Here is a 13807-nt window from a genome sequence, read left to right on the forward strand (position 1 = left end):
GATCTTGGCTGCCAAATCCAATGACCTTTTCTCAATTCTCAATCTCCTCCACCTCTCTTCAGCCTTTGGCACTATGGATCATACTTTTCTTCTTCATACTCTCTTCTCTCTAGGTTTTCAGGACACTACTGTTTCCTGGCTCTCTATCTATTTGTTCCTTCTCTAGCTTCTTTACTGGTTCCTCATTCAGATGATGTCCTCCAAACCATAGGGTTATGTCTTGGGCCTTCTTTCTTCTTTCTCTGTACTACTTCACTTGGTGATTTTATTAGCCTCTATGGATTTAATTACCATCTCTATGCTGATGATTCTCAAATCTACCTATTCTTCTCAAGAATCTTGACTCACCTTCAGACGCACACCTCTCATTGCCTTTCAGACATCTCAAAGTGGATGTCTAGTAGACATCTTAAACTTAATATGCCCTGAACAGAACTCATTATATTTTCCTGTAAAACCTCTCCAGGCTAACTAGGTGGCACAGTGGATAGAACATCAGGTCTAGAATCAGGAAGACCTGAGTTCAAATCCAGCCTCAGATATTTAGTAGGTGTGTGACACTTGACAAGTCACTTAACCCCCATTTGCCTGTTACTCATCTACAAAATGGGGATACAATGGAGAAGAAAATGGCAAATTACTCCAGTATATTTGCCAAGCAAGCCTCATGGAGAATGTCCCTGGGATCATGAAGAATCAGACAGGAATGAATGAACAACAACAAACCCTCCCTTACCTCCTAACTTCCCCATTACGATACAAGACAATATCATTGTCCTAGTCCCTCACACTCTCAATTTAGGGGTCATCCTCAACAGTATCTTACTTCTGCCCCCTGATATCGAATATGTTGCCAAGGCTAGTCAATTTCCCTTTTGTACTATCTCTAATATGCCCCTGTTTCTCCTCTGACACCACTCTGGTACAGCTTCTTATCACCTAACACCTAGACTATTGCATCAACCTGCTGGTGGATATGTCTTCCTTGAATTTCTCTCCACTCCAATCATCCCTCCATTCAACCATTAATGTGATTTTCCTAAAGCACAGGCTGGACGTTGTTGTCATTGTCCCCTGCACCTCCCCACCCCCATGCACCTTTTCAATAGACTTCAGTACCTTCCTATCACCTCCAAAATGAAATGCAAAATTCTATCTTTGGCATTCAAAGCATTTTATAACCTAGGCCCTTCCTGCCTTTCCAGTCTTCTTACACCTTACTCTCCAATATACTCTTCAATTCAGTGACACTAGCATCATTACTGTTACACATATAAGACATTCCATCTCTCAGTTCCAGTCATTCTCTCTGGCTGTCCCCTATGTCTGGAATGCTCTTCCTCCTCATCACCACCTATTGACTTTTCTGGCTTCCTTTAAGTTCCAACTAAAATCCTGTCTTCTAGAGAAAGACTATCCCAAACCTTTTTTTTTTTAAGTTTTCATTGCTACCTTATATTTCTTATATCACCATAGTTATTCTACTATACGCCATTCCAAGTCCCAGAGAACAATTCATTATGACAAATAGTTTTTTTAGAGAGGAAAGAAAATGAGCATAACTGATTGATACATTGAAAAAGTCCAAAAATATGAAATTTGTAATGTTTATGACTCTCCTACCTACACAAAGGAGTAAGTTGGAAGGGGGGATATCTTCTCATATCTCTGCTTTCAAGGTCTGCTTGATCTCTATAATTTTGTTACGTTTAGTTTTTTCATTATTCTTTTCATTAGTGTTGTTGTAATTACTGTATATACTGTTTTCTTGGCTCTGCTTATTTCGCTCTGTATCAGTTCACATAGATCTTTCCATATTTCTCTCTAATTATCACATACAATTTCTTATAACATAGGAATATTCCATTACCTTCGTGTAATACTATTTGTTCATTCATTCCCCAAATGATGGGCATGTACTTTGACAGTATTAGGGACTGTTTAAGGAATTGGTTCAAGCCCAGTTTCTGCCAGACTGCTTTCCAGTTTTCCCAGAAGTTTTATCAAATAAGGAATTTCTCCTAGATATTTTATATTTTCAGTTTGTGAAACACTGTGGTATATTGAGTTCTACTGTTTCTAAATCTCTCTTGTCTAGTCTGCTCCATTGATATTTCTTGCTATTCTTTTATCAATACCAGACAATTTTGATGATTGCTGCTTTATTTCATATATATATATACATACATATATATATGAGAGAGAGAGAGAGAGAGAGAGAGAGAGAGAGAGAGAGAGAGAGAGAGAGAGAGAGAGAGAGGAGTTTGAAATCTGGAAGTGCTGTTCGCCTGAAGGGCATTCCTGAAGGGAATGCCTATTTCTTTTCATAATTTCCCTTGATATTCTAGATATTTTGTTTTTCTAAATTAATTTTGTTTCTTTTAAAAATATAATCAATTTATTTTTAGCTTTCAACATTCACTTCCATAAAATTTTGCATTTCAAATTTTCTCCCCATCTCCTCCCTTACCCCACCCCAGGCTAGCATGTATTCTGATTAGTCTGGCCTCCAATCTGCCGTCCCTTCTGTCACTTCCACCTTGATTATCCCATTCCCTTCTATTTAGGGCAAGATAGATTTCACTAGTCCATTGCCTATATATCTTATTTCCTAGTTCCATATAAAAACAATTTTTAATATTCATTTTTAAAGCTTTGGGTTTCACATTCTGTCACTTCCTCCCCAGCCACCCTCATTGAGAAGGCAAGCATTTTGATATAGGTTATACATGTGTAGTCATGCAAAACACTTCCATAACAGAATTTTGTTTCTATTTTATCAAGTTCTGTAAAAGTATCCCCTTAGTAATTCTATTGGTATAATATTAAAAGTATAAATTAATGATGTTTGTATTATCATTTTTATTATATAGGTACAGCCTAGCTATGAGCACTGAATATTCCTCCAGCCACTTCAGCTGTTCTTTATTTCTTTAAGCGTCATTTTGTAATTGAATCTATGTAAGTCTTTTGTGTGTTTTTGGAGGTCAGTCCCCAGATATTTCATGCAATTTCTAGGTATTTTGAATGATATCTCCCTCCCATTATTTCATGGATTTTGTTATTATTATATAGAAATGCTGTTGACTTTTGATGATTTATTTTATGCCCTACTCTTTCATAAGCTATTTTCTCTATTAGCATTGTTGCTGATTTTTTGAAGATGTTCCAAGTAAGCCACCATATAATCAACAAACAGGAATGCTTTTATTTCTTCTTTATCTCTCTTTCTTCCTTCCTTTCTCTTATTTTATTGCTGTTGTTAGCATTTCTAGAACTATATTAAATAACAATTGGAAGAATGGGTGTTCTTGACTTACTCTTATATTTACTATTAAAGACTCTAATGTATCTCTATTGCATATGATGCTTGCCTTTGGTTTGAGATACTTTTACTGATATTAAAAAAGTTGGTTAAACAAAAAAACTGTAGAATATTTAGCATAAAAGAATGATGTATTTTGAGGGGGAGGAGCCAAGATGGCGGAGTAGAAAGACATACATAGGCTAGCTTCAAACCCACAGCCCATAAAATACCTGTAAAGAAGAACTCCCAACAAATTCTGGAGCAGTGGAAGCCACAGAACAATGGAGTGGAGATTTCTGTTCCAGAGAGACCTGAAAAACCAACGCCAAAGATCCATTGCACACCGGACCCACAGCAGAGTCCAGCCCTGCCTTAGCCATGTGGCATCGAGAGGAGTAGATCTGAGCAGGCTTCAGGGACAGAATCTTCAGTGGCAAAGCAGGTCCCTCCACCCACAGGCGCTAAAGGTCAGTGAGAGAGCCTTTTTGGCTCGCCGAGAGGGGAGTGGGGTGTCCCCATAACTCAGTCCCCTTCAGGAGGCAGCAGCGGAGGTGGCAATGGAGGCAGCAATGGAGGCAGCAGCAGATAGGGGCTCCCAAAGCAGGCAGGAGTTCAGATCCATTGTTGAAGGTCTCCACATAAACCCCCTGAGGGAACTGAGCCCCGTGTGGCAGCCCTGCCCTCACCTGAGTACCTGAACTTAATCTCACACTGAATAGCAGCCCTGTCCCTGCCCAAAGCCCTGAGGCTGGGGAGCAGCATTTGAATCTCAGACCCCAAGCACTGGCTGGGCAGATCTGGAGGCGTGGTGGGTGTGGAGAGGACACTCAGAAGTCAAGTCACTGGCTGGGAAAATGCCCAGAAAAGGGAAAAAAAAATAAGACCATAAAAGGTTACTTTCTTGGTGAACAGATATCTCTTCCCTTCCTTTCTGATGAGGAAGAACAATGCTTACTATCAGGGAAAGACACAGAAGTCAAGGCTTCTGTATCCCACACATCCAAAATAAATATTCCATGGGCTCAGGCCATGGAAGAGCTCAAAAAGGATTTTGAAAATCAAGTAAGAGAGGTGGAGGAAAAACTGGGAAGAGAAATGAGAGAGATGCAAGAAAAGCATGAAAAGCAGGTCAACACCTTGCTAAAGGAGACCCAAAAAAATGCTGAAGAAAATAACACCTTGAAAAATAGGCTAACTCAATTGACAAAAGAGGTTCAAAAAGCCAATGAGGAGAAGAATGCTTTAAAAAGCAGAATTAGCCAAATGGAAAAGGAGGTTCAAAAGCTCACTGAAGAAAATAGTTCTTTCAAAATTAGAATGGAACAGATGGAGGCTAATGACTTTATGAGAGACCAAGAAATCACAAAACAAAACCAAAAGAATGAAAAAAAATGGAAGATAATGTGAAATATCTCATTGGAAAAACAACTGACCTGGAAAATGGATCCAGGAGAGACGATTTAAAAATTATGGGACTACCTGAAAGCCATGATCAAAAAAAGAGCCTAGACATCATCTTTCATGAAATTATCAAGGAAAACTGCCCTAAGATTCTAGAACCAGAGGGCAAAATAAGTATTCAAGGAATCCACCAATCACCTCCTGAAAGAGATCCAAAAAGAGAAACTCCTAGGAACATTGTGGCCAAATTCCAGAGTTCCCTGGTAGAGGAGAAAATACTGCAAGCAGCTAGAAAGAAACAATTCAAGTATTGTGGAAATACAATCAGGATAACACAAGATCTAGCAGCTTCTACATGAAGGGATCGAAGGGTGTGGAATAGGATATTCCAGAAGTCAAAGGAACTAGGACTAAAACCAAGAATCACCTACCCAGCAAAACTGAGTATAATACTTCAGGGGAAAAAATGGTCTTTCAATGAAATTGGGGACTTTCAAGCATTCTTGATGAAAAGACCAGAGCTGAAAAGAAAATTTGACTTTCAAACACAAGAATGAAGAGAAGCATGAAAAGGCAAACAGCAAAGAGAAGTCATAAGGGACTTACTGAAGTTGAACTGTTTACATTCCTACATGGAAAGACAATATTTGTAACTCTTGAAACTTTTCAGTATCTGGGTAGTTGGTGGGATTACACACACACACACACACACACACACACACACACAGAGCACAGAGTGAATTGAATAGGATGGGATCATGTCTTAAAAAAAGGAAATTAAGCAGTGAGAGAGAAATATATTGGGAGGAGAAAGGGAGAAATGGAATGAGGCAAATTATCTCTCATAAAAGAGGCAAGCAAAAGACTTTTCAGTGGAGGGAAGAAGAGGGGAGGTGAGAGAAAAATATGAAGTTTACTCTCATCACATTCCACTAAAGAAAGGAATAAAATGCACATTCATTTTGGTATGAAAACCTATCTTACAATACAGGAAAGTGGAGGAGAAGGGGATAAGCAGGGTGGGGGAGATGAAGGAAGGGAGGGCAATGGGAGGAGGGAGCAATCTGAAGTCAACACTCTTGGGGAGGGACAGGATCAAAAGAGAGAACAGAAGCAATGGGGGGCAGGATAGGATGGAGGGAAATATAGTTAGTCTTACACAACATGACTATTATGGAAATCATTTGCAAAACTACACAGATATGGCCTATATTGAATTGCTTGCCTCCCCAAAGGGAATGGGTGGGGAGGGAGGGATGAAGAGAAGTTGGAACTCAAAGTTTTAGGAACAACTGTCAAGTACTGTTCTTGCTACTAGGAAATAAGAAATACAGGTAATGGTGTATAAAAAGTTATCTGGCCCTACAGGACAAAAGAGAAGATGGGGACAAGGGAAGGGAGGGATGATAGAAGAGAGGGCAGATTGGTGATAGGGGCAATTAGAATGCTCAGCATTTTGGGGTGGGGAGAGGGGAGAAATGGGGAGAAAATTTGGAACCCAAAATTTTGTGAAAATGAACGTTAAGAGTTAAATAAATAAATTTAAAAAAAAAGAATGATGTATTTTGTCAAAGGCTTTTTGCATTTATTAAAATGATCATGTGGTTTTGGATGTTTTGGTGTTTAATGAATGAACCATGGATCCACATCTGATAATATCCACAAACATTCAGAGATCTATACCCCAAACTGCTCAGGGACATGTACCCAAACACCCCTTAACCTCTTCCTGTCCCATTTACTTATAGCATGTCATGTTTGCACTTATTCTCTGAATTCCATCTTTACTTAGCTTCATTACCCGTACCAGACCATGCCCTAGAGGAATTGTATTCTGAGACCCTACTTTCCTGACTAGTGACTGTCTCTTTTGAAGGGAAATCCCCAACTATCCCTAACTTCACTCCCTCTTTTCTTCCAGAGTCTCCTTGGACTGTAAAAGTGCACAAATGCACACCTGCTTCCCCACAATTCCTAAAGGTATGGCTCACCTAAAAGGTAATAGTTTCTTGGAATACCAAGATATGTTTCTGGACTTGTTTGGAAGAGCATTTTAGTGCCTTACAGGATTAACTGTTGTATTTGAAGAAAATTTAGGTCAGCATTATGGGAGACTAGAAATTCAATTCCCTAGTTTTTATTTATTTGAAATCCAGAGAAATATGAAATAAAATTTGGTTGTAGTGATGCTGTTATAAATCTTAAGAGAAAAAGGGTCAGCTCTATATCCCCAAATCTCAAATACTCCTGTTTCAGTACAGTGGAGAGGCAAATGTCAGATATTGTCCTACATGTGCCTCTAACTGGAAGAACCATTTGAACAAATCCCTTCAAGAATAAGCAATGTACCTGTGAAATGAGATGGGGCTAGAGTGAATGGTCTCTGTTCTCTTTTGATGGGGTGCTTAGATGCATGTACTTGAGCCCCAATTCTAAAATCACATTTCTGTCTTAAAAATCACATTTCTCCCTAGCCTGAAAACTCTATCCCAGGTGGTTTCTCCCCAACCCAAAGACATAGCATGCCCAAGCAAAACTTTTATCTCCCTTCCTGATATAATAGCCAGTTGTACCTATATCACTTATTATTCTGAACCTGCTGAGCTGAGCTGTCTGTGTACTGGGTCACAACGACATTACTACTCACTGACCAGTCACATGTATCCTAGACTTAGACATATGTGTACTCCCTTACATTTATCTTGTCTAACAAGACATTGATGAGAGCAGCCTGGTATTCCTTAGTCAGCCCTGACCACTAGTTGACTTAATGACATTTCAGGCCTAAAACCACACCTCCATGTAGCTCCCCCCCACCCCGGGCTATTTCCTGATGAACTCTGGGCAAAATAACCTGTGAAGCAGATACCAAAAGTACATGTTCCTTTAAGAACTAACCACCTCTTAATCCCACCCTGAATCACCTAGTGAGCATATTAGGCACATGTTTTATTATAAAATATCCTATATAAACTTTACTTGTACCCCTCTAAGGTTGCAGGTTCTCTAAAAACTCTTGCCTACTGAAAAGTGTAATAAATCTTTACCACCTTGACCTCAATGATGCTTGAGTCTGTGAATTCTTCTTCAGACAGTCCACACAAAGAATTCCAGTCATGGAGTTCCTGTACCCCTATCTTTCCAGCCTTCATCACTTTTACCTGTGATGTTCTAGGATACAGAATTGTTTATAGGAGTTTTGCCCTCCTTCCAATTCACCCACAAGGATTGTCCACTTTGTTGTGGATTCACATTGTGACCAGAGGTCTGACTCTCTCCCTGGTTAGGAGTTCCATTTCCACCTTTCTAAAAATGATTCTGTTAAGATCAGGAGGAATAACTGAGAAAAGATCAGCAAAAATTTCCCTATAGTTCTCAGTACTGAAAGGAAAAAAGTATCTAGATCTAAGATGCCTGTTCCATCTTGATAGGACCCTTTAGGAATTGGAGGACCATGGTCCTATTCCCCATAGGAGATTACAGAATTTACTTGAATGGGAAAAGTTTTGGGATCTCTCTCTTCCCATTTTTGCTCAGTCCACAAGTTCAGAGGCTGGTGTTAGGAAAAAAGTGAAAACTCTTTCTAGGAAGACCGACTGAAGGCAGAGGTATTTTCAAGTCTCAGTAATTACCTGCCTGTTCCTGTGTATCATCATGGATAGAGAAACTTCTTAGATTCTGGTCCCAACTGAAGGGGCACATACATAGGGGTGTGGATACTCTCTGATTTTCACCATTTTCTGATGGAACATATGTGCCAAGTTTGCCTGTTACCAGTCGATTTGTTACATTCCTAATTTCCTTCATGTGTGAATTTTATGGTGTTTAATGGAAGCTTTTCCACATGTATTTCATTCATAGTATTTCTTTCTGCTGTTTCCTGAGTTGGGAGCTCTGACTGTAGCCTTTTCTACAATCATTTCATGCATAGGATTTTTCTTCAATATGAATTCTCTAATGTTGAATTAGGTGAGAACTCCGACTAAAGGCTTTTCAACAATCACTGCATTCATGGAGTTTTTTTCCCAGATAATTTAACAATGCTGAACAAAAGAGGAGCTTGCCCTGAAGATCTTTCTACAGATATCCCATTCATAGTGTTTCTCTTGGTTATGTGTTCGCTGATGCTAAGACTTGAGATACAGTGGAAGGCTATCCCACATGGATTACACTCATCAGGTTTCTCACCAGTGTGAATTCTAGGATAACACTTCACTGTCCCCATCCCAATTCCCACTCCCTTTTATATGTTGTCTGTCTCTACTACGCTGTAAGCTTATTGAAGGATGAAACTGTCTTGTATTTGTATACTCAGTTCTTAGCACAGTGCCTGTCATATAGTAAGCCCTTAGTACATGTTTTATCTATCTACTTAGATTCAGAGGTGAGGACGAGCTCATGGAATAATGACAGACCATGCAAGGGGAATGGGAGTAGTGAGCAAATACTCCAAGGAGAGGAGGAATGATGGCCCTACTTAGGCAGGGAGAGCACAGAGAATAAGATGAATCAATGATGGATGGTGACATCAAGGCCAGGAAATAGGCTAAGTTGGGAGAAAGGGGGAAAAAAAAGGAAGGAGAGAGTGAGAAGATTGATGAAAAAGTCTCAGTATCAGGGAGAAAATGAGGACTATGAAGAAAAATACTTCATAGTTTAGGTACTTTTGAAATTCCCAATCGGCAAGATGTAGATTTCTATTTATCAGTCTTAGATATTTTATGTGATCATTAATCAACTAGTAAACAACCAATAAATTGCCAGTGAACTGACATGAATAGGTAGATGTGACTACCAAGCTACTTCCAGCAATTTTTGAAAGACATTGGAATTCTATTAGGTAGTTTTGCTTAAAGGTTTTATGCTAAGGTACTACAGAGGGTGGAGGTAGCTCAGTGGATAAAAGCATTGTACCTGGAATCAGGAAGGCCTGAGTTCAAGTCTTGCCTCAGACATTTATTAGCTATGTGACCTTGGACTTGCCCCCTATTTGATTAATTTACTGGAGAAGAAAATGGCAAACCACTCCAGTATCTTTGCCAAGAAAATTCTGCGGACATTACTGATGTACTATGGCCTATGGGGTCACTAAGAGTCAAACATGACTGAATGACTAAACAATAATCACAAAGGGAATTTATTGGGAAGCAAGTTAAAATAATATGTGACAATAATTTTTTTTAAAGGAAGACCATGGAGAATGGGAGAAGTGAAGGATAACTCTTGTCCCTATGGAGGAAAGATGGAGTCTATAAAAAGTATGGATCAGGAAATTTGACTTCAATTTCTGGCAAAAATCTAGAGTATATCATAAAACAAATAGTTAAATGAACATCTAGAAAAGGAAATACCTCCATGATAATGATTAAGAAAATGTCATGTCAACCTAGGCTGTTTTCCTTTCTTTACAATACTAACATTAGGATATTTTTATATAATTTAAACTATTTTGTCAAGGAACATTTAAACATTTAAGTCAAACATTTAAAGAGTAATGAATTACAATACTATATTTGGAAAAACAGGCAAAGAAGGAGTCCTACCAAATTCCTTTTCCAACACAAATATGGTGCTTATACATAAATTGGGAAGAGCAAATGCAGAAAAGAAAACTATGGACCAAATTCTCTAATGAATATGGATACATAAATTTTAAGTGAAATACTAGCAAGGATATTTTTACAAAGGATATTAATAAGCTGCAGAGTATTCCCAAGAAGGAACGTAGGAGGATGAAGAGCCCTGACATCATGCCATGTGAGGACTGGTTTAAGAAGTGCATATATTTATATAACCCAAAGAGGAATCTCTCATTCTCTTCCCCTGCCCCTTTCCTTCTTTCTTAGCTTTTGTGGAGGCGCAGGGATGAGCATGGGTGGGAAGATGATAATAATGGTTTTCACATGTTTGAAAGATTCTCATATGGAAGAATCAGCCTTATTCTGCTTGGTTCCAGAGGGCAGAATTAGAAGCAATGAATGGAGGTTATGCAGAGGTAGATTTTAACTGAATATCTGAAAACAGCTTCCTGATTCATTCAACAGACATTTCTTCAAAGCACCTACAGTGGACAAGCATTGCATATTCCTAACCATTTGAACTGCTTTGTTGAGAACATAGGTTGAAGGGACTGGACATGGCTTGAGGGTTGGGGTATATGACATCAGTTATCAAATATGTGTAGGACTGTTATCTGGAAGAGGGATTATTACACTGGGGCTTTGGCCAAGGGGTCACTACTCTGGAACCAATACACAGACATCACAGAAAGTCTGATTTCTGCTCAGTTTAAAGAACTGTGCAATAATGGAAACTGAGATGTGTTGGATTCAGAAGAGCTCCCCATAATTATGAGCCCCTCTCTCTCAATGCCAAAAAAAAGTTAAACACATGGAAAAATTCTACTAATCACTAAAAGTAAGAGAAAGGGAAATTAAAGCAATTCTGAAGTTTCATCTCATACTCATCAAATTGGAAAAGAAGACAAAAGATGTACCGAAGTTGGGCATACAAATACACAGTAACTAGAACTTTGAATTGGTCCAGATGTTTACGAAAAAAAAAAAGTTAAGTAGGGGAAAAAAGTTACAAAACTGTTCACACCTTTTGACCAAGTCATCCAACTAGTGGGGATGTACCTCAAGGAAGTCCAAAGAAGGAAACTCCCAATCTAGGTCTACCAATTTCTCAATATCCAGATCTAAATGCCTCCAAAAATCTGCACTGAATATTTCATTCCACTGCCTGCATGGCTTCATCCTTGGATACTAGGTGCTAAGATCCCTTCTCGCTCTTCAACTATGATTATATGATTCCATGTAGGTAAATCTTAAACTGTTCCTTATTTTGCTTTTAACTGGTTTACAATTATTTCTGATGTCCTAGCAATGAGCTCTCTACAGTCTTGAACTCATCCTGGGCAAGGTTACTCAGCACACAAATCACACAAATGTTTAGGAAATGCATTCAGTGACTGAATGAAAGGTCCTAATTCACTCACTTACCTGAATAGTCATTGCTTAGGATAGCTTACCCTCAGCTGCCTGTGTATCCAGGACCCATGGCTCATCCCATTACTCCAGCTGTGAGATCACATCAGGTTTATTTACTGGAAATCTTGTTTGTAGAGAGGGAAACTAGACCTGGCAAATTGTGCTGGGTACACTAAGCTGTCCTGACGTCAATCATAGACTTTGGGTCTACCGGGGAAAGAGAAGCACAATGGCTAGAGGTAGGATAGTTCAGGGAAAACGTGTGCTTGCAGGCAGGGGCTTTGGGGAGAAGGCTAGTCAAGGAAATGGTGATGTATGTGCCCAGGAGATAGTTACTTCATGAGGTCACCCTCCCAAAGAGAATAGGAAGTTCCTAGTTCTGGCCATGTCCTTACTGAACCCTTAGGGAGCACCCTGAGTTTATGGCAGTGAAGTCAGGACTTACAGAGAATTCAGGGGTCAGAAATACACAAACTCAGAGAATGTAACGAAGCTGTTCATTTCCAAATCTGCACAGAACAAACAGATTACTAGCTTGAGAGCAGGTAATAGAAATATCTTGTCTCTGAGTACAGAGAGGAGTGAACATCTCTGGTCCTGGAATTTTAAGCCCAAGCCCAACTGAGTCCTTCAGACACATTATCAGTTTGAGTCCCATGGAAGAAGCCTTACCCAAGGAAATCAAGATGCTATAATTCTGCAGCATCACTTTAGAGGTTCTTCTGAGTAGGGCCCAGATGGTCCCACTCCTCCTGGGTGAAGTACACAGCAACATCTTCAAATGCCAGAGACCCCTGAAATGACATATTCCTGCTGCAGCCCCACTGAAAATTATACTGCTTACTCCCAGAGTGAGGGCAGAAGCTGACAACCTTGAAGGAGAAGGAACTCTTAAGGAAGAAGGTCTCAGATATAATATAGTGGTTATCACAAGAGTCAGGAACAAATTCCCATTAAGATCCTATTTTGATGCCTTGCTACAATGGAGAGGTGACCCTTGGTGACTCCTGGGCACCAGTGACTATCCAATGGAGTAGAAATTCTGCAGTAGGTCCTACCAAACTAGACAGATTTCAAGGAGGGCCCACAATGAATATATTCTGTGTCAGTCATCTGAGGCCCTGCACCCAAAGGGCTGCCACCAGGTAGTACATAATTTCATCAGTGCAATTCACAAAGGTATATAAACGTCAGCTATCTATTCCAATCACTTCACCTTACAAGTGAGGAAAACTGGGACCCAGAGGGGTAAAATCAATGGCCTAGTGTCCTTCAGTTAGTAGATGGAAGAAATGGAATGAGAAAATAAGGATTAAGACAAAAAGTCTAGGGATCTTTCCATTTCACTGCTTCCTGAGTGTCTCAAGGAGTTAAGGCTAACATCAAAAGCTTCATAGATTCCAAATGATAGTAGTTGTACCATTGTTTTCTACTGCCTACATATCCTTTACCCATTTATCTATTGGGGTATGATCTTGAACTGGCATAACCTCAATGGAAGGCCATTTCAGCAAGGGTGAGGGAAGACTCAAAGAAGGGAATGAAGAAGATGTCTGGGGTCAAGAGAGAAATTAGCTTTCTAGTGTTGAAAAATTTCACAGATCCACCAAATGATGAATTGTATTATTATTATATACTGATTAAGAAAATACATGATGACAAAAGCTGCTACAGATTCAGGGAACTTTTAAATTTAATTTGTATTTCATTAAATACAATAGCACACACTTGAAAACTAGCAATACTATATGTGAGACACTTATTTAGTCTATCTGATGTATATTTTCTTAGGATACTAAGTCATTTAATAAGATGAACAGGAATTCTCACAATGACTCTAGCAACCTAGGGGTCTGGTGCCCACAGATTAAGAACCATTGGTAGATTAATCACACCATTATGATTCACAAGTTAAAGGTCTTATAGAGCTCCAGGAAACAGGTAAAATAGCTCTTTGAGGCCCCAGAACTATTGTCCCCACTTGGACAATACTAGTTCCTTGATGGCAGGGAATACATTGTCTTTCTCTCCCCTTGCCATATTCACAGTGCCTATGGCAGGCAGGAATACACTGGTACAATTATGAATCGTTAAATACAACAGACTC

The sequence above is a fragment of the Notamacropus eugenii genome, chromosome 4 (assembly GCF_028372415.1).
Source record: "Notamacropus eugenii isolate mMacEug1 chromosome 4, mMacEug1.pri_v2, whole genome shotgun sequence".
Classification (NCBI taxonomy): Eukaryota; Metazoa; Chordata; class Mammalia; order Diprotodontia; family Macropodidae; genus Notamacropus; species Notamacropus eugenii.